The sequence below is a fragment of the Falco cherrug genome, chromosome 11 (assembly GCF_023634085.1).
Source record: "Falco cherrug isolate bFalChe1 chromosome 11, bFalChe1.pri, whole genome shotgun sequence".
Classification (NCBI taxonomy): Eukaryota; Metazoa; Chordata; class Aves; order Falconiformes; family Falconidae; genus Falco; species Falco cherrug.
The window spans coordinates 18,983,509-19,000,146 of NC_073707.1; the positions used below are offsets into that span (position 1 = coordinate 18,983,509).

Sequence of the window (16,638 nt, forward strand, 5' to 3'; positions counted from 1 at the left end):
GTGTATCTATAGCTATGTATCTTAGGCAATAACATCCTTACCAAGTTATTTTTATTTAATTCTGTAATATTTTATACCACCATTCCTCATTCCTTTTAATTCAAAGTCTAACCCAGTTCCACCTAAACTCTTGAGACAAACAGGCTGTGTCTGCAATTCATAGCGGAAAGGATACCTAGCTAGCTCCAAAACCATGTGTAGAACAACAGTGCAGTAATTCACTTGTGTTTGCCAGAACTGGCTAAGCTGAAGTTTCCTTTGAGTGGATACTTAACAAATTGCTAATTTTCTTATATACAGGTTAGAATTTAAAGTAGAATTTAGGTGTAGCTTTTTAGAAGCTAAATTAAATTCTAGAAACAGACTTACGCAGAATATCGTGTCAAATACAGGATCATGCTACATTATGAACAATGACCCTGAAAAGCCAGGCTCAGGCTGCCTGTAGCTGGGCGTTCGCTGTAAATATAACTACTTACTTGGAATAAGCTTTGGTGTTTCTATGCAGTGCCACATTGTACAGGGGCTTCAGTGGAAATGGGATCAGGTTCCAGCATACTAAGAGGGGAATCAGTGCTTTTTTGTTTGTCAGAAGAATGGTAAAATGGATCACATATTTCCATTTTGAACTTGTATGAAAATAAAATTGAATTTAATCTTGCATATCCCTAGTAAACCCTACTTCATACTCTGTTTTATAGTGTCACACACTGGAAAAAGTGAAAAACAGTTAAAGGCTGGGTCTATGAAATTCTTATAGATTATCTACTGAATACCTTACTTATTTTCTGTGTATTTTAGTTATTCCCAAAATTTATATATTGGCAGTGCTGTGATCCTACATTCAAGCACAGGCCCCAGTAAAGGGGGAGGTATACATACCCTGACAGACACACAATCCCAAGGAGCTTTGCAGCCTAACTGGAGGGTGACAATTGTTAGCATAGGGTTGAAAGCAAAGACTGTTGCTGAACAAATACAAAACTGTGAAGATATTTCACTCTGCCATTAGTTTAAAAAAAATAAAATTGTTTTTTAATTTAAAGTGAGCCAAAAAGCTTCTCTCTCATTGACAATAAGAAAACAAAAAGAGTAGAAAAGAAAATACTGAAAGTTTTTATGTTACGGGTTAGGAACAACCCCACACATGCACACGGAGACTTTCAAGCATCTCCAACTAATATTCTCAAGCAAACTTAAACTTGACCATTTTTATGAAATTGAATTAATAACCACAAATGTTTAGTCAGTGGCCACATAAGTGATTAGCAGCTGATTTGCCACCGTTGAACTTTCCTTCAAAAAAAAAAAAAAAGTGAAATTATGCATTAGAAACCCATGAGATAATTACATGCCCAGAAAAGGAAGACAATGGACTGCATATAGGCTTCCATGAGTTTTGCCTACCTAGCCTGAACTCCTCATGCTTAGTTTATCGCAAGATAGACAAATACACCCCAAAAAAATGCAAAAAAAAACCCCACAAAACCCAAACCACCCTAAAAAAACAAACCAGAAACCAAAACAAAAATAGAATAATTTCACAGAAATATAGTATATGTTATAGTAGTGCTATGTATATTTAATTTTGCTGAACACCTATGAAACACTAAGGGATCTAAAGTTTGTTTTCACAAGGTTTTATTAATTTAAGTAGCTTTTTTAAGCTTTTATAAGGATTCAGTTTTGTACTGCAAAAAAACTCCCAAGTATGATAAAAATTTGCAGACCCAAAGCCCTTTCTCTGTGTTAGAGCGCCTATAAAGTGAGGGAATGCGTATGATACGTGGGATACCTGTCAAAGACAGAGCATAAATAAATGTATACATGATGTAATTTCACTTATTAGAGAATTTTTAATGTTGAACCCGAGTTTTATGATATGATTACTCTGGATGGAAATGTAAAGTAGTACGCAGAAAGGCATGCTTTACATTATATACTAGACTGTACTATACAACACTTGTTAAATATAGCAAAATTGTGTGTCTGGGATTCTTGAATTTCTCTGCTTAGAGACAGTAGATATGCACCACTGTTTCAGAAAAAAAACTATCACATTTTAGACAGGTTTCTGTCTAGAATAACTGTGCCAAAAAAAGTAAGCATTTTTCAAGAAACATCTACACCAGACCAATAGTATTTTGAAATACTAAAAATAAACAATCCAAAATAACTTTCAGTAAGGGTTGGGTTAACTTAATCTTCACACCATATGGTTAGATAGTTATTTGTAGGTTTGATGAGGAACAAAAGAACAAAGTCTGACAAGAACACTGGATTCTAAATGAAAATGTAAATTATCTGCACAGCTCATGCCCCAGAAATTCTGAAGTTGCATGTAGTTTTGTTTTGATCAAACAAGGTTTGTGACTCAATATTTTGTTAATTAAAGAAAATTTTAAATGTCTATTGGAAAAATACTGTACTTATTCCTAATAAGTCTAGATAATATTCTATGAAGGGATATGCTTCTATAGTTCTTTCACTTGTGGTCTCCAAGCACCTAACTTCAGTTTTCTTGTGGGACTCACCACTCACTAATGTGCATTTCAAATGTTTCAAGAGCTTGACAGATCAGTGCCAAAATGTCAACATTCATTACTGTGATCCACAAGTCCACATCAGATTTAAACGTGGAACTGAATCACGATAGTGTCAAGACACTAGGAAATTATACAGTACATTAAAAAAATAAAAATCTAAAGGCATATTCCAATTTTGACATCTTACCTCCAGCCCAGAAGACAACCGCAAACTTCATGTGCAAGATAAAATTTTCCTTATACTTCACTGCTTATCTTGGAGCTGTTTAACGGCTAAATTTTCTGTCAAGTTAATTCAAGTATTTTGACAAGGTTATTCCATGACAGAACATGCCTTTCTCTCTCCTGCGATATCATTTGATTGATGATCTGCCCGTATCACAGGAGAAGCTGATCAACACTGCAAAGCTCCATAACTTCCAGCTACAAGCAGATCATCACCCCCAACGTACAAACTTGCACAGAATATTAGTGTGCTCAGCACATGTTAATGAACCCAGTTTCACTTACTGCAAACAAAGTTTACTCGTTTGGCCCAATACAGCCATGGAGGCACAGATATCCAAAAAAACCTACTGTAGATAGGGACATCCTTAAATTTCCCCCACAATGAAATACCTGAAATGCTTGCAGTATTACGTTTACTGATAATACATAATACTGCTATCCGGCACATATACGATATGTGCCACTGCTACACTCCAGCATGCTGCAAATATGCACTAAAATACGCTATGGGTTGTTTTATTTGGCAAAGCCTTGTATTTAATTAACCATGTCTACATTTAACTTTTTTTTCCTACTGTATGTTCTTGTCCCAACTCACAGAGGATATTTCATGCATAGCTTTTAAGTTCACTATAACAGTGGAGAAAAACACATGGGTAGTGCTAAGGATGCACTTCATAACCACATTAATCCCACATTGTTGTTAAATGTGTGTTTTCACAGAAAACAAAGGAATCTAAGACTTTCTCTATATGGTTTACATTTAGGAAATGTCTGATTTCCCAAAACCATAGTGCAATTCTCTCAGGAGGTCTCTACCAAATTTGAAAACAAGCAAACATTCTTACACACAAGTTCCGAATCATGATTTAAACATTTTTTAATTTAAACTAGACTTCTGGTCTACTATTCATTCTGCTGACTGTGCATTTGACAGGATTTTGCTGGCAGTCATTTCAGTATGTATTCCTCCTTCAGAGTACCTCTAAGTAACAGGAGATAAAATATTTTTTTAAAAAGTAGAGGGAAATCACAAAATACACAGAACAAGAAATATTTGAAGATGGGTCAATGCATGTGTGGTTCCTAGAGCTGCATTACACACTATTACTTTCATTAAAAGTGGGTAGATTTCAAACTAAGAACCTATCTAAAAGGCAGAAGTTGTCTGGAGGCTCAATATTACTGCAGGCTGTTTGAAAAGTGTAAATCCTCAGGCATTACAAGAATCAAAGTTGCAAGCGTGCATTTAAGTACACTTTAAATCCTTTGATATTCTACATTTTGACTTTCAAATTCCACCTTTTAATAGCAACCATTGCCATTGATTTAGAGAAGTCAAAGCAGTTCTGCAAACATTGGCCATAAACCTGTCGCAGCTGTTCGTGTGAGCAAACACTGCAGTCCAAACACCTCTCCTAAGATTTCTGTAGTGCAGTACTGAAATCTGTTTTATTTCCATCAAAAATGGTATTGCTGTATGGACAGGATTATAAATTGCTAGCCTGTTAATTGAGACTTTACATTTTTAAGATTGGGGAGAGGGGGAAGAGAGAAAAATGCAATCACATGCAACAATACTGAAGAGCTTTAAGAATACAGGGAGCGGTACTGTGGTGAAAAAGAAATTTATCAAACAAGCATGAACACTGGTTGAATCCTGTTCATGCTGACGTCAGCTGGAATTTTACTATTGGCTTGAATGAATAACACTCCGTTCTAAAAAGTCTCACATGCTACCATTAATTTTAGAAACAGAGTAAAAATAGCATCTGAACAATCATTTTATTTCCTCTTGTATAGAGGTTAAAATATAGCATGCAACCACAAGAGAACTATTTGCATCATCATGGCATATGCACTGTGCAATCAGATGGGCAGCTCAGCACAAAATAGATTAAGTCAAAATGACGGAACCAAGAATTTGATCCATCTGCTTGGAAAGGTGGTTTTAAATACCGACAAGAATCTAGAAAATACAAAAGGAAATAAGGTATTTAATTTTCATGCTATGAGGCAGCTTCCTAGCCACCTTCTTTGGTTTTTATAGTGTACAGCACTTCTTCGTAGCATATATTAATCAGGAAATTAACCTGATGTTATTCTGCCTTACTATCAGAGAGTTTGAAATCATTTGCATTAAAAACATGTACAGTGTTGCTTAGTAACAGAGACAGTGGAATAAAGCCATAAATTGGGAGGAGGAAGATGAGGCCGGAGGAAATCATAGCAGCATAAAAACTTTTATTGGCACTTAAGCATATTTTTCCCTGATTGAAGCAGAATTCATGAAGCAATTACAACCCCATGACAAAGGCTGGTAATGATTAGCCCTTAAGAACTACTGTTATTTTCTGACAGTTCAGAAGCTGGTTTTGTTTATTTCGGGAAAGGAAACATCAAATCTTTGGACTATCCAACACACAGATTAGCACCAGCTAATTATCCAGTGCCAGCATTTCATTGAAGCGCCCACTGTGGAATAGAGGACTTATGTAATGATTTGTAATTTTAATTAATTCTTGTCACTCGATCAGGGTTTTTAAAGTAATAACATGTACTTCAGTACCTGGTACTTACATTATGCTGCACAACCATGGAAAATACACAATCCAATTATAGTGAAGGAATTATTGGAGAAAAAGAGTTGTGAAACAATTTTTGTAAATTCATCAGTAAAATGGTGGTGGTGGTGTGTCTTAATTTTTGTTGGTTTGGTTTGTGGGCAGGGGGTGTGCACATGGAGGGGGTGCATTTATTACAATTGGTTTCTCATTTAGAAAAAGCACAGATCCCATGGTCTGTTGTCATTCTCCATTTCACATGCCTCTTCCAATTAATCTATTATTTATTTAAGTATAACCCTTTTTTTCCCCAGACAAGGCCCTCTGTCTTAGTATTCTTTAATATTCTTGATCTTTGCTTTGATTTAATCAAATTATTTCAGTAAACTTTGAAAGGTCCAATCCCAACCCAATTGTTTCAAAAAATAGCTCAAAACTTTAGACGACCAGCTTACTCCAAACACCACTTCAGAGCCCACCATCAGCACGTAACCATAAAGCCAGGTAAAAATACAGCAGCCCCCATCCCAAATAACCAGCCACGTCTGTCAAACAAGCAAGTATTGCTGGCCACGTTCCCTATCTAGAAGAGGTGACCACCTTCCTGTGCTTATGCCACCAATTTCCACAAGGAGCAGGGTTTTCCCATTCTGCTCTTCCAAGTGAGGGCACAGAGCTGCATGGAGTTGATAGAGAGCCCCACCGGAGCAAAGCGCTCCGATTTCTCTGTTGTCCTCCAAGTGACATGTGTATCCTGTTTCCCCTGCTTTGTTGTTGACCTCCTTGTTATGTCTCACCTTAAAATGAAATGTTATGCAGGCAAGGGAGACAAGTGCATCCATTTGCTCTGCAAATTCATTTGTATATTTAAGATGCTGGATAAACAACAACACAATAAACTGATCTTAAGAAACTCAGAAAAAAGACAGTTTGTATTTGAGCCATTGGAAAACTAGATATAAATATATATTTAAAAAGAGATCATTTCTTATTACAAAAGTGAGTTTACCTCAGAACCTACTCAGTCATAACTTTGAAGTCAACATGAACCTCTGATTATTTCTTTTTATATAGACCCCTTCCACAGTTTAAATACCCTTTTTGATAGATTATTTTTAAACCTTTTCTGTCATCTCAAGAACAGAAAAGACAGAAGAGGTAAAACTACTTCTCTACAAGGATTGTCATCTACCACATGAAACATGCATTTAGAAGCAAGTACAGAAAGAACTACAGAAGTACAAAGTATTAGAGAAGTACTGATTAGACTCAGGATAACCCTACTTCTGTTTATACATGTAGCCTGCCATTTGATAGAATACATTTCCTCTCAGGCAGCTGTTTTGAGACTAAGAAACCATAATATAATCTTTTAACCACAACCTTTAAAATAGGCTGCTTAGTTTACTACATCGTACCCATCAACCCAGCATCAAGTCCATCCAAAGTCACAACAAATTTCAGGTTTCGTTGACAAATTGTTAAATACTTCCCAGTTTGCCAAATTTTCCAAGAAATACAAAACTCCATAAAAAAAATGCTGCTGTGAAAGACAATTCTGTGCAAAGTTAGATACACAAATAAAAATAAATCAAGCTAAGACATCGCCCCATGTGATTTCCTGAGGGAGAATACCCCATAGGATTTCCCTAGCTGGGAACAAAATAATAAGAGACAATCTGTGAATTAATGCTCAAATCCAAACATAAGGACTTTATACACCAGAAGAATCACTTTTATCCCCCCTAAAACTTTTTAAAAAATGTAAGTACTGTTATTTATCAGCTCCCTAGAGAAAAATATTTGTGGTTTTCTTTTAAAAAATGATGAAGCAAAACAGATGCTGCAGTGCAGAGAGCACAGCAAAACAAGGAACAGTTGTTCGCTCGCTCTCCAGTGTGCCATCCACATTATTTGCAATCATGCAAGACCTCATTAGTCCATGTGCTGAGCCAGGATGCAGCCCTACTGCCTTGGGAGCCACACACGTGCAACTGAGATCAGGATTTGGCCACATACTTTCTTTCCGGGCCCAACAAGCATGATCCTCGCAATATAAATTCTTACAGATGCATGGACAAACCGGCCACAGCGTAACTTCGCTGCTGGCAAAGCTCACGTTCCCTGCATTGGATACGGCTCACAGAGAGCACGTTTGCTTCTCACCAGGACACTGACCAATAAAATATGAAATAAGACTGCCTGTTCACTTCATTTATCAGCACAAAGGGCAAGGATCTCTTAGTAATTCTGTCACATCAAAGCCCACCAAACAACCAGCTTACCCCAGAAAATGGTTCTGTCCTCTCACTGCTGGGCAGCCAGTGGCCACCAAGGCTGCGGCTTTAGTCCTGTGGCCTGGCACGAGCCTGCAGCCGAAGGGGAATGTGCTTACACCAATCTTCCACTCCCCACAGCACAAGGAGTTTGTTTTCCACCCAGCACAGGGCTCACAGAGACCCCAGCCCAAACAAGTGCCCACCACAGAGGGGAGACAGCCTGAGTACTAAGCCCTCCCAGCCTGCTGCAGCCTGGCTCCTAAGAAGGCCACCTCAGGACCCTGAGAGGGTGCCTTAATGAGTCTGACAAGCACCACCTGAGAGAGCTACCTCAGGGCTCTGAGAGGGCACCTTCACAACCTGAGGGCCTTAACAGCCCTGACCAGCACCGCCTGTAATGTCTCTGCCCTACCCTTGGCCCAGGACCTGGGTTCAGCCCAGTCTGGAGCCGTCTGTCCCAGCCCCAGTGACATTCAAGGACTCTGGTCTCCATCCCTGTCCCAGCCCAACCTACCCCCTGCCTACCCCCATGTCCACGGCCCTGCCTGGCCATCCTGGGCTGTGTCTGGCCACGGGGCCCTCACCAGGCCCATCCTGAAAGAGGAAAGCTGAGAAGTTTGAAATTATTCTGGTCGTGGTCTCTGGGGCCCAGAGCCAGCTGTAGTAGAGACCAGGATGTAAAAGTTTTCCACACTTCAGAATTCGTAATGAGGTGGGGGCTTTGGCTGGGATTGCCAAAATTATTTCATTCTGTTTTAGCATCTAGCAGCTTTTTAAGACGGCGTCTCCCCTGGGGGCAAGCCCGAGTTTAGTTGGAGATTTAAGGTGATTTAAGATAAACCAAACATTTCTCCTAAACCTAGTCCACCTGATAAGCATTAAAAAACCAGGCAGGGAAGAAATGTGCAGCACAGTCTGGCTTGGCTTAGTGATAAACCCCCTCAGCAGGCAGGTCCAGCAGGGCGCTCGCAGCCCTGAACCTGTAGCTCCGCTCCTTGACCATTTTCTTCTGTGCTCATTAGACCAGAAACCAGACCATTTCCACGTTTCAAAGTTCAACCAGTTTTATCCATACATTAACATTTTTTTGTCAAAATGTTACCATTACCTTTTGCAATGCCTATGAGGGGAAATGTTGGCATCAGTAGCCTGGAAAATTTTAAGAACAGGTGGTTTGGGCAGCTACCGGGCATGGCACAGTTTATCCAGCTTTGGGTCAGAGCGGTGGACTAGCTAACTCGTGAGGAACTTTCCAGCAATTCAGAGGCTACTTCTGAGGCAGACAGCAAAGTGATGGAATAACTCACTTATCAGACATCAGCTCTGGATTTCTTAGTTCTTGCTGCAGTTCACAACAGCAGGCAAAGTCACTGCCATTTATTAGAAACAGGGCTGGCCTTGTGCTAAGGTCGCGGTTTGTGATACCAACAACATTAATACACAGTAGACAAATAAGTCTGTGATAAGCTCGGAACAATTAGAAAAGGCCTTGGCAGAGCTTCAGCACAATTGGAGATGGTTTTTGGCTTCTTGTCCCTTGGGATGGTGTTCCTCTAATAGGTGGTGTGTCACAGGAAATCTTTAAGAGCAATACTCTTGAACTACCCCTGATTCTTTCAGAACTTGCCGTCTTTCCCACCAGACAGCTTACAAACTCTCATAGCAAGATATACAGTACAAACATGGCAGGAGGGACTCTGCTTTGTGCTGTTATTTGTACATTCTAAAAGAGGCATGAGTCACAGTGACTTATATTTATGATGAACCATTTGTATTGTGAACAGGTGTGCTTTACAAGGTTCATCATTTTCCCTGCAGAGCTTGTAAAACCTTGGAAACACTGATGCTAGAGACCTGAAAAAAGTATAAAATTCTTCAAACCTTGCAGATTTGCAATGAAGAATGTTCTTAGATTAAAAAAAAATGTGATTTATTTGACTCTACATGTAATATGTAACTCCATTCACTCCTCCAGCCCTAAAAACCTGGTCTAGCTGGCAAACAAATCAGAAATTACTCCTTTCCGGATCCATACAAGAGTTATAAACAACAATCTGAAAGAATTTACTTCTGAATGATACTGAAACAAGACTTCAGGGGATCTAAGACAAAAAAAAAGTAAAAAAAAGATTTCACTTCTGTTATTTAGAGAACTTCAATTTTTCTTTTAAAATAAACAATTTTTTCCTTTTTCTCAGCACTTCATAACTGCAAGGCTACTTCTTAACAACACGATGACATTTTTCCTAAATGGGCACAAACCTTAAACAGCTATTTTATTAATATGCAATTTGGGACAAATGGGAGGGAAAAGCAAATAAGTACCCAAAATATTAAGCGTTAATGCAACTTCAAAAAATCAACTTGTAACATTATATAGCCCCCTGTAATAATCTGCAAAGAGCTCCATACAGCTTCATCTTTGTGACTGCATGGGATTGTGGCCTAAGTCAGCATTTCTCAAATGTGGTCCCTAGGAAGCAGAATCTTTCCTCCAACTTGCCAGATGCTAAACTGCATTAAAAGAAGTGTAACATACATTAAACCCTTTTTCCATGTAAGTAATTGCTTCTGTAATGCTAGAAAATTATGAAAGGAATGAAGGTCAGCACAATTTCTGAATGGGTGGAAACAGACTACACAAGGCAATCTTTTTCTAACCATGTGGCCTAGCCCAGAAACAAGCTTAAGAACTCCTGATGCAGGTCTATTTGCAATGCAAATTTTTATATTTTTTTTTAATGCTTTGTGTTTGTCAGGGTGCTTATATATGCTTCCATAGTTTGTTTGCATTATTCAAGTCTCCTAGCCTTCTGGCTGACTGCAGTTCCTCAGGGCAGAGTGAATTATAAAAGAAAAATGGTATAAATCAAAAGTCCATGTATATTACACTGTGGGGAAAAAAAATATAAAGAAACACCATGCTCTTGCCACCTAACTCTCAATTATAGAAAAATAACATCAGTGAGAAAATTACTACTTTCATAATTACTCCTCTCAATAACTGTTTTTTGAAATCCCATTAAAAGCTCTCAGAGTGCATTTTAAACTTTGAGGCAGTGAAGTAAATCAAAGTATGTGAATGTTTATTCTTTCTTATTAAGGAAGCTGCACGGTATTTGACAGCTACAGGCAATGTGAATTGTGTGAAACTTGTAGGATCATAACAGCAATAAACTTGAAGCAGTATGTGTCTTGATAGATTTAAATACAAAATAAGAATGTAATGTTGCCAGTTAAATGGATTGTGGTGTTTTTCTCTCCTTCTCAGGCCAAGCATGCAGTGTTTTAGACAAGAAACAAAAAAGCCCAATGGTTAGAAAGGAAAACGGTATTTCTTGTAGTCATGAAAATGCAGCTCCCCCGTGTTTTAACCAAACTGTATTTGGGAGGGGTGGGGGGAATAATTTTAAAACAAAGCCTGAATTAAAGAGGTAGGAGGTAGGACATGGTTAAATGGATTAGATCACCTCTGGAACACAGACTTTCACCAGGAGCATGTGTATTGCTAAACATCAAATCTTCAATATGGAAACACTTCTATGGGTACGAATAGATCAGAGGCAGGGTTAATAGATGACACTCTCTCTTTAACAGAGAGATCAATTATAGAGAGACTAAGAAAACCTTTTCTTTTGTCATTCTGTGCGTTGAACAATGAGTCCAGCAGCATATCTGTTTCCTATAAGGCATGGGTATGTCTGCTAGAAGTAAATGTGGAAAGAATGTGATCTCTTAGTATCACTGGCCCAGCCTTTGCAATGAAAAACTCATAGAGAAGCAAAATATCAAGGAAGATGTTCTGCCTGAAAGCACAAGTTCCTCCTCCAAAGCAACATCTACCCTTTGCTTTGTCAATTTTCCAACAACAGCTGCTAGTTATCTGTCATATTAATATGCTTTCAATATACTGTGCTTGAAGCAGCTGGATCAACTTGAAACCAATTTGGAAAACATGTTTATAGAGAAAGACAAAGGAAATGACCTGTAACATTGTAGACACAGTATGTTCCACATGAGAGCTCCATCAGTTGAGTTTTTACCAATTCAGTTGTTTTATTATCATCCAAGGTCTCCAATTTTCATTGTGCTGCTGTTACTGTCTGGGATGTCTCTGACTTCCAATCTCTCTTCCCAATATTTTCTGTGGTTCTTTGGTCCCAGAGGAAAAGCAGCAGTAAAATCAGACATCTAAGTGAACAGTTCCACCACACATTCCTGTGCATCTGCAGCAGAGTGCAATGACTAAACTAGGATTTGCTTACCTAGCAGGTGTGTGAGAAGAATGAACAAGCAGGTATTTCCTTTCTTTTGTGGCTATGAAGAAACTAGAATGATCTTCAAAGAATAAGTTCTACCAAATGGTTCAAAAGAAATAGTTTTTCTTCCAAGCAACTTCCCTGCAAAATGTGATGAAGCTTCCTTGTAACAAAGTGATCCAGCTCCCACCCACTCACCACTCATGCCATCAGAATTTAGTGAAATACAGGAGTCAGACAGAACACAGTTTTAACTATTTTGGATGTTAAGAGTCACATTGTAGAATGTAATGAAGGAGGACATTGATGAAAAGAGCATTCTCTCATCTTTCATTCTGCATAAAATTTTTTACTTGATCTAGAATTATTTCCAGTAAGGCAAACTAGTCACTTTTGTTTCATGAACTTTGAGGTTGAGAATGTAAATCTGAAAAAACAAAACAAAACAAAAAATCAAACAAAACCCCAAACCAAAACCCCACAAACAAACATTTTTCCTACAAGTGCTGTATTATTATTTTTTTTTTCACTTTTCATAATGAAATATATACGCACCTTTAAACAGATGTTTGATAAAGGAAGTACTCAAGGCCCATTGCTCTCACTTGGTACCAATAATTGTGAATGTTTTGGTTGTTTTTGCATTTGAATTCTCAAGCCTAAACTCAAAATCTCCAGGAAATTTCATTTATGTATCCATGTGATTTTAAAATGGAAGTCAGAAAGCAACCAGTGGCACTGCTCATTGAGGTAATGAGCTATGCAAAGTGTCAGTTAACTAGAGAAAAGATTAAAGCATAAGACTGACTGAAGCACTCAGCCCTGCATGTTCTCTATCAGCTGATCAAGTTGCTGTTCTGCAGAAACAGACTTGTTTCAGTTGTGGTCAAGAACAAGCTGATCATAAGCATCTGGTGCAATGCCATCACGGAAAAGCCATTGCAATGCTACAATGTGTGACATGAAGTGCTGTCAGGAGTTAGGAAAGCACTTTGCTATTAAGCAAAGTCTCCAGTGGTTCCTCCTCTGGAATGCTAGTTTGGTTACCTACAGTTAGAAGCAAGACTTGAGAATGAAACAGCACAGAGCAAGACAGTGAGGAATGGAGTGCACGCCTCTTAAAAAGGGCTTCTTTAATCCAGCAAATACTTCAGTTTGTTTAGTCTAGCAAAATAAAATCTAAGATGACATAGGATTATTCCTCATAAATACATCACAGAAACAAAAATGAAGCTTTTCTAAAGCTAAGGGATAATGCTGATACATAAATAATTGAGAATCAGCTTATCTTGAACAAATTAAGGTTATAAATTAAAAGGCAGTTTCCAACCATCAGAAGCGTGACGATCAGAAACAGTTTTCCAGCAGTAGTAGTGGGGTCCCTGGGCTGAAGAGACCTAAGGTGGCACTTGATATGTTTGTGAACAGAGTAACAGTGTGACGCCTGAGCAAGCAAGGAGCAAACCTGGTTTTCAAGCACAAAGATCTTGTTCCCCTGGCAAACTGCATTACACAGCTCCTGGTCTTGATACATTCATTAAACTGGAATGTCAAGAGAAATAGATACAAGACCAAATTTAGTGTACAGTGAACATCTTGGTGGTCTATAAATTTAAATTTTTTTCTTGCTTTTACTCTGTTCTGGCAGCTTAAGGGAGCATTTATTTAAATAATATTTAGACATACAGTAAGTAAAGTGAGCACACATACCTTGCAGGGTATCTGAGCATGTAAATATAAAATCTTTACTAATGACAACCAAATTTTTTAGATTGAACTGCATCTACTAATAAATCGAAAGCCTGCTGATAGTGCAGTAGAGATAGAACGAGACTTTTCTAATTCCAGTCTCCCTATCGTCTCTTATGCTCAACCTGGCTTCCCACTTTTTTTTTATCATACCTTCAAAATTTCTTATCTCTGTTTTACATCTGATCAGCCAGGAGATAAAGAAAATCTGGGTAGAACTCAGCAGCCTCAGTTTTTAAAGACTGTTTCTAACTTCTGTTCAGCACGTTGGTTGAACTGCTTTGCCATCCAATTTGAAACATTGCTTTTCCATGACGCTGCTGATACCTTGATGCCAAATCTTACATAAAATATTTGCTTTCACAAACAGCATTTTTTCAGCTCAGATATCCTCATTTACTGATAGGAAAGCTCTCAGTCAGAGTAATTGTCTCACTTCTGCCATATTATAGAACAGAAATGCAGAGAGAGCATATTACAGCAACCTTTAATATATCAGTTTCAGCAAGCATGTTATCTGTTACCCTGAATCTGCAGAAAAACCCGCAGCAAGCTTGCATCAGGACTTAAGCTAGCAAATCTGCATTGCTTTGCCTGTGCCACACAGCCTCATGAGCTCAAGAGCCTGAAATATCAGGCAACACTGCTCCATGCTCCATTTGTTAGTGCCAAGGGTTTGAATGGGTTTGGAAATGTCAACAGTCCAACAGACCCCTATAAACATTACCGAGCATGAAAGTACAAACAGCAACTCCCCTTGAGGACATCTGGGGGCTTTCTATCTATAAAAAGTCTTAGAAAATCTATAAATCCACTCCTCTATAAAATATCATGAAATATCATGGAGTTCTGCACTGCAGAACCAATGAATCCTTACTGGATTTTTCATCCAAAATAGAAATCAGAGAACAGCAGAATTTTTCCTCTTGGGCCTAGATATTCTTCCAGCAGTGCTGTTAGCCAAACCTCTCCTACAAATTACACTGCCACTGAGTATATAACAGCCCTTGCCTATATATCACAAGAACTGTAAATCTTAAACATAAATTTAAAAAATTAAATTAAAATTAAAATCCAAATATTATATATTCCATTAATAAATTATTTGCATGTGTTATTAACTAAAAGTATCATGAATCTCTCTAACAAAATCAACTCTGCACTTCCAAGTTTAAATCAAATAACCACCAGTAAAGCAAGTAATAAAAAAAAAAAAAAGACCTCTTGTTTAATCTTAAATACCTTTACATTTAGCATAATTTAGAAGGCTTATTTTGGGATTGCATAAACAAGGATACTTTTCATGCCTACTAAATATTAGCATAGTCTATCTCATATAATGTATACCCCATTGGATTACTCCACATGGATCAATAATAAAGAACAGAACTTCCCATTAGCAAATGCTCTAACATCCATCTAAAGACCCTAAAAAGGCCAGAGGGAAAGGGGAAAGTTTCTGCATTTCAAGGGTTCTGGGATATGGCTGACAGCCTTACTGGGTTTCATTTTTATTATTTAGCCCTGACAAAACCTCTCAGTTCAAGCTCCAGAAGCTTGCTGTTCAGTGAAGGGGAGGTACTGAACATCATGACCTGTTCTTATTTTCCTGGACTGAATAATAATTACCAGTTTCTTCAAATGTGTGAGCAGTGCCAGCAGTTTACCTAGTTCAGAAAATAGGATGGGACAAAGGCACCATAAAGCAGACAAAATATTTAATTAAAAACTATGTATGAATCAGAAACAAGCAAAATCCTAAACTTTACATATTCTGTTGTAAGCCTTCCTGTGAGAAAGCAAAGTCAAATGTGAGCAACATAGTGAACAAACCAAGAGGCAGTTTTGCTTAGGTAGGAAGACCTTTGGCAGCAGAAGAAGGGGGAAAAAATTCCCCAACCCTTCTACAAACATTCTGCTGCACAGTAGTAAACCCATATAATCACATCAGGGAAGGAACTTCACCTTTTGCTATGGAACATCTCAAGGCAGGAGTATTACAGGGTTTTATAGAAAAAAATAGTATTTATACATATAAAATTGATTTTATATTCTGTAATTTTATATATTTTAGTATCATTTTTCTTCTCTTTGGCCAGGCTCTTGGACCAGATCCTCTGATGACATTACACCAAAGCAGCAGCTAAGCTGCTGCACTGCATGGCAGGAGTCCTTAGTCATCACTGAACATCACAGGTGTGATATACTGACTGCAGAATACAGCATGGGGCTTTGGGATACCTTTTCTACCATTTCCATGAAGCACTACAGCAACATTTCCACATCAAAATATATCTTTTTTTTTTTTTAACCTGTTTTAAATAATTCACAGAAAATGTAAGGATTTCAGGTAGCTGTGATGTTCAGGAGGCAGTGGATCAAAGCATGGTCTCTCTCTCTCTCCTCCTCCTTCACACCTTCCCAGCAGATCTGATTTCAGGGTTGGAAGCTGAGAAGTGCAGAGAAATGTAAGAAGGAGACATAAATTAGTAGCAAAAAGCCTCTGTCTAAAACTGGACCTGCATGGTCCCAGTGCTTGAAATACCTGTATTACAAACTAATTTTACAAACTGGTTGCAATCAAGTTGGTAAAAATAATACTGTTTTGATCATGCTCTATCAAGCAAAAAAGCAAAATGATTGAATTTAAACATCCAGACTTGCATGGGTGTAACAGCAGAATCTGGACACTGAGTTTAAAGCAGCTATCTTATCTTTGATGCCTAAACATTTCCATGTGTACAGACAAAATTATTTTCCAAGAATGGTGTTAGTTTATGTTCTGCAGCTTGCTTTTTTGCTTCGTCAAGGCCTTTTCATACAAGTTTAACAGAGGTGTGTCCAACAATTAATTTTCAGATAAATTCATGAAAGTGAGATTAGACTATGGCTACATGATGAAATTGTTTGCACTCTGTATGGTTTTCTTTGTTTCGTGAAACCTACTATTTATGGAAATAGAAAATTATTCATTTCTTGAGAAGTCCAGTTTCTATGGAAATAGAAAATTATT

The 16,638-nt window shown here is 38.0% G+C and overlaps 1 protein-coding gene across 1 annotated transcript in view; it reads left to right on the forward strand.

The window, feature by feature from the left end:
- The window catches only part of CPB1 (carboxypeptidase B1), a 66,876-nt gene that overhangs the window by 22,132 nt on the left and 28,106 nt on the right, over positions 1-16,638 (forward strand). The window lies entirely within an intron of this gene.